We start from the raw sequence: 6000 nt of genomic DNA, 5'->3' as shown, positions 1-6000 counted from the left end.
GACCTTTTGAGACTGACTCAAAGGATTGTGAGCCAAATTGTTGCTTGTATCAACAGTTTATTCCTTTTTATTAAATAGTAGTCTATGGTATGAATGTACTCAGACTATTGAGTGCATATCATGTATAACAGCGTATCTATTGATATTAAGCAGTCCAAAGACAGATTTGGTATAGTCCTGATTTTTTTCTGATTTTACAGTCTCACAGAAGAGGGATGTATATGAGGTATTGGCGTTTGTAGAATAGAGTACACTTTAAGTGCTCCAAGCAGTTTGGAAGAGGAAGGAGGTGATAGAACAACAGGAGAGAGCATGGGTACCTGGAATTGCAAAGAAAAGTTTTCAGGAAGGAGGAAGAACTTGGGCTGGCTTTGAAAATTGGGAGAGAACTGCGTAGGCAGGTAGAGAAAAATTGGGAAAGCATTATATGTTAGGCAATAGCATAAGCTCATTAATATGCAAAAGTATAGAATTTGCTGGGAACATTGAAAAGCTGGTGTGACCTATATAAATGTTTCATCAGTGAAATGATGGAAAAGTAAAGTGGGGGCAGATTTGATGAACCTCAAATGTCAGTTTAAGAACTCTGGGCTTTGGAACACCTGGGTGGCTCAGTCAGTTAAGCTTCCAACATTTGGTTTCTGTTCAGGTCATGATTGAGCCAGGGCTCTGTATGGAGTCAACTTGTCCCTTTCTCCCCTATCCCCCACTTTCCGATAAATAAAATCCTTAAAAAAAAAAAAAAACTCTTGGCTTTAAAATTTTGAAGCAAGACATTTTAAAAGTCAATTTTTATATGTCTTAACAGTTGTGCCCTTCAGAGTTTTTTGGCTGGGGGAAAGGTGGAAGGGTGGGAGATAGTTTGGAGGAAAGAGACTAAGTGCAGGGAGAGCTGTTAAGAGGCATTTAGAATGTCACGACTTGAGACTTGGACAAAGGATCTGTGTTGATAGGAATTGATGGATGGACATGACCACTATTTTAAGAATTATTCTTGGTTGTTTTTCTTTTTTCCTCTTCGCAGCAAAAGAGAGTAGAGGTCATGTCTCTAAATAAAATGTTTTTTATTTATTTTTTATTTTTTTTTAAAGATTTTATTTATCTGACAGAGAGGGACACAGCCAGAGAGGGACACAAGCAGGGGGAGTGGGAGAAGGAGAAGCAGGCTTCCACTGAGCAGAGAGCCCGATGTGGGGCTTGAACCCAGGACCTTGGGATTATGACCGGAGCCGAAGGCAGAGGCTTAATGACTGAGCCACCCAGGCGCCCCTAAAATATTTTTTTTAATTTCACTTTTGGGGCATGTAACTGCTTCAGTCAGAAGAGCATGCGACTCTTGGCTTGATCTGAGAATCATGAGTTGGAGCCCCACACTGGGGGTAAAGGTTAACAAAAAATAAAAACAATAAATAAACTTTTAAAAAGTTAAGTAAATACATAAAATTTTACTTCAGTTGCTGTTAATAGCTTCCCCTTCCTCACTAGTAAGAACTAGAAGTGACCTGAATTTTTTAATAACTGACATTTTGAGCTTACTGTTCTTTAGTAGATAATAATGAAAATCTCCTAGAGTGTAGATTACTTTTTTTTAAAGATCTTATTTATTTGGGGCACCTGGGTGGCTCAGTCGGTTAAAGCCTCTGCCTTCGGCTCGGGTCATGATCTCAGGGTCCTGGGATCAAGTTCCAAATCAGGCTCTCTGCTGGGCGGGGAGCCTGCTTCCCTGCCCCCACCCCACCCCACCCCCCCGCCTGCCTCTCTGCCTACTTGTGATCTCTGCCTGCCAAATAAATAAATAAAATCTTTTTTAAAAAAAGATTTTATTTATTTGACAGAGCACAAGGAGGGGGAGCAGCGGAGGAAGAGAGAGAAGCAGGCTCTCTGCTGAGCTGGGAGTCAGATGCAGGACTCGATCCCTGGACCCTGGGATCATGACCTGAGCCCAAGCAGACACTTAACAGACTGAGCCACCCAGGCACCCCAGGTATAGATTACTCTTGTACAAATTATTTGTTAAAATGATTAGTCTTTTATTGGATGTGCTCATTAAAATTAAAAAGCTCAAACTGTAGAACTGAGTACTATGAGGAGGGTACAAGTGGCTTTCTAATATCCAACAGAGATGGAGGGAAACCATGGACTGAATTGCTAGACACTGAATGATCCTACCATACCTCTTTTTTTTTTTTAGGTTTTATTTATTTATTTGAGAAAGAGAACATGATCAGGGTGGGAGGGTGGATGCGGGGAAGGGACAAAGTATGAGGGAGAAGCAGACTCCCCACTGAGCATGGAGCAGGATGCAGGACTCAGTCCCAAGGCCTTGAGATTATGACCTGAGCTGAAGGCAGATGTTTAACCAGCTGAGCCACCACCCATGCACCACCCCTCCCCCAACTATACCTCTTAAGGAAATCTATTCCTGGGGTTGTGATAGGCATGGGTTAAAGCAATGGCCTGATGGTGGGAAGCTGGGATTTGGTAGGCCTTGTGCTTTGGTAATGCAGCAGTGCATCTTCTGAAGGAGGTAATAACTGAGGCGTGTCTGAACTTCTAGTTGGTGTTGGTTGTCTGCAGACACACTCTTGGCTTCCATTGCTTTACCTCCACAGCCTGATCAGGGTGCTAGGGGAAAGACCTGAACCTTAGACATACCTGAGAGAGAATCACAGCTGACTATATATGTGCTGGATCAGGTTTTACTAAGAAACCTTCTGATGAACTTCTCTAGAGATTAGATCCTCTGGTAGGTGCCATATCACTCCATTAAACTTGTGACTTAACCGCAGTTTACCTTATAGAGGTTGATACCTTTCAAAGGTTCAAAGTCCAGGAGAGTTTTGTTAAAGCTAGATAAAATAGAAGTCTCACCACTGCTTGGCAGTTTTGATCAGTGTGACAATGTTAATCTGTGATGGTTGTAAGTACTTAATTCAAACAAATTAAATTGAGGCACAGGAATTATTAGTGTGTATGTTTGCTAGGTTTAATTTAGGGAACATACCCATGGAATTAATGTTGTATAGTGCTTCTGATTTTCCTACTAATGAACAGTTATTGGAGGATAATTGTATAAATGTACTTAATTCGTAAGATAGTTGAAGCTGGTTCTCTAATATGCATTAACTGTACTTGATGACCATCAGCCTTTCAAGTATTCTCTGTCCTTCATCTTATCAATATTATCTTACCTAATTGGTTTTGATCAGAGTTCTTTTTCTTTTAGTTTAAAACCAGAATTTAATTAAAGATACATAAACTTAAGGTATGTGTGTTTACTAAAGAAATGCCAGAGCCACGCATTATTCAGCATTCATTTAGCAAATGCTTACCTTTCCTGGCACTGCTTTAGGTGCTGGGTACATAGTGGTAGACAGAGCACAGCCCCTGCTCTCATGGAGCTTACATTCTAGCCGGGCAGGGAAGAGATAAAAAAAAAATAAGCAAGTTAACAGGGTCGTTTCAGATGGAGATAAGTACGATGAAGAAATGGAAAATATAGATAATGTGATAGAAAGTTAAGCAGGTAAGGATATTTTAAGGTGGTCAGGGAAGGTTTTTCTAATGTGATAACACGTGAGCTGTCACCCTAAGGCGGTAAAAAACCATCCAGTTGGCCACAGTGTGATTGTAGGGTTATGGTGGCCAAGGGAGATGAGAAATACAGAAGGTATCAAAGATGTAGGCCTTCATGGGTTGTGGTAGAGTTAGGATTTTTTTAACCTGACACTTTAAACTCCATGAAACAACTTTTCAGCTTGAAGATATCGGAAATCCTAAGGAAATGTCTCTAACACATTAAATCTTCAGCATTATGTTGATCTGGAGTAATTTTATCACATCACTTATCATGATCATATCTTAATACTTGTATAAGTGCTACCTTCATATGTACATCGTTATGTGCCTTGGGTTGCTTATCTGTCAAAAATGGTTATTGTGACCTTCTCTGACTCAATCATGTGTACCAAGAATTATGAAAAGTTTTCTTTTCTCAGCATCATTAATAGCATTCAAATTGCTATACTTCTGTAAACATAATGACATTTTAGAATGGAGACAAATACTATGTTTACATTTGCAAATGTGTAATTGTCTTATTTTACCAGAATTTTTTTCCCAGCAGAAAAGCCATACCCATTTCTACGTTGTCTGACCTCCCAAATATATATATATATGTACGTATGTGTATATGAATGTATACGTAGATATATATGTATTTTTGGTGGGTTTAATTTTCATCTGTTACTGTTTGGAGGACTTTATTTAACTTCTGTTGTCTTGATTCCTTTCATCTAAAGCATGTAGCATTTTTAAGAAAACTGTTCTCTGAATGTGGTTTTTTACATAATGTACTTTTATATTTATGCATATTTATGGAGCAATACTCTGGGAAAAATAGGAATTCTGATTCTTGCTTTAAATCCTTCATCCTTTTTTAAAAAAATCCTCCATCTTTTTAAACTACAGAGGTACTCAGTAGTTTTTACCTTCCTGTATGGTTCTTAATGTTAAAAAGATGGGCACAGTTATAGGAAAATAACTTATTGCCATAGAAATCCGAAAATTGGGTGCCTGGGTGGCTCAGTGGGTTAAGCCTCAGGTCATGATCTCGGGGTCCTGGGATGGAATCCTGCATCGGGCTCTTCGCTCAGTGGGGAGCCTGCTTCCTTCTCTCTCTCTCTCTCTCTCTCTGCCAGCCTCTCTGCCTGCTTGTGATCTCTCTCTGTCAAATAAATAAATAAAATCTTGAAAAAAAAATACCAAAAATTGCTGACCAGTAGTAACCTTATACAAATCACATTTTCCTGCTTAGCATAAAATACCTGGCCATCTTCCTCAGACAAACATCTAAGCCCTTTATGGGCCTTTGCTTTATTAATGCTGTGTTTTCTAATTTGTACCCATCTTAAGCAGAATTTTAAAGAAGTCATCATTTGATCTGTTTTTCTTTTCTTTTTAATATAGGAAACTGAGAACACTGCACACCAAGTTGGAAATGAGTCTCCTGTGCAAGAACTCAAACAAGATGTGTCTAAAAAGGTTGGTAAGATATAATGCCAGTATTAGTTTAACAGATGTCATATGTATATGTTGTATTTAAAGTGGAAAACTTTCTATATCATTTTAGTACAGTGCTGTGTACTTGGCAGATGTTCAGTAAATGTTCTTTGAATCTTGAGTTTGAGATTAAAGACACATCAGACTTTTTAGAGGTCATTTCAGAAGCAAACTAGTCTATCATTGTTCCTTTAAACAATATTTTGAAAAATGTTTTGTAATGTATTTTTATTTTTTATGCTCTGTTTTTATAGAATAAGCTGTGGCTATTCTTGAAGTTACTACCCAGAGTTTAAAAGGTTTTGAAAAGCTCAGTGCAGCAAATTCTGATGTCTTTAGGAGCTAGAGGTTACAAGAAGTCATTACTCTGATAATGCCTTTGATACTTTTTAAAGAATTAATGCTTTAAAGCTTTAGAGTTCAGTTTACTAGAAGAGACTGAGCACAAGATAAAAATTTTGACAATGGGTAGTTCATAGAATCAGGAGAAAACCCGAGGAGAAAGGATGCCTTGTGTTCATTCAGTTATACTTCTTATGAGTACTTTCTGGGCCTCTGGCCGCTTATTAGTCAGTGGGTTTCTGGAGACAAGGAACATGACACATTCTCTGTCCCAGAGTTGCTCAATAGTAACACTTTGGGCTGAATTATTTTTTATTGTGGAGGGAAGGAGACACTTTTCTGTGCATCATAGGATATTTAGCAGCGTCCCTGGCTTCTACCCACTAGACATCAGTAGATTCCTCCCTACCTGCACCCTACCGTGACAACTAAAAATGTCCTACAGACATCACCGGAATTCTGGGAAGGAGTACTAGGCCAGATCACCCTCGATGAAGATCCATTGTTCTTCCCTTATGGAATTTATAAATTTAATGAACTCCATATTTTAAGTGTTATTTTATTTTATTTATTAGGGAGGGAGAAAGAGTGGGGAGG

General features: G+C 38.8%; 1 protein-coding gene across 1 annotated transcript in view; it reads left to right on the top strand.

Annotated features, from left to right (window-relative positions):
- Nucleotides 1-6000, top strand: part of WDR44 (WD repeat domain 44) — a 57197-nt gene that overhangs the window by 2124 nt on the left and 49073 nt on the right. The window contains exon 2 of the mRNA XM_059385399.1: nt 4969-5043. The gene's annotated coding sequence lies outside the window, so the exon portion shown is untranslated. The remainder of the gene's footprint in view (nt 1-4968; nt 5044-6000) is intronic.

This window comes from Mustela nigripes, chromosome X, assembly GCF_022355385.1.
Source record: "Mustela nigripes isolate SB6536 chromosome X, MUSNIG.SB6536, whole genome shotgun sequence".
In the NCBI taxonomy this organism is placed as follows: domain Eukaryota; kingdom Metazoa; phylum Chordata; class Mammalia; order Carnivora; family Mustelidae; genus Mustela; species Mustela nigripes.
Note: the sequence above shows the minus strand (reverse complement) of the source record. Positions and strands in the feature narration are given on the sequence as shown.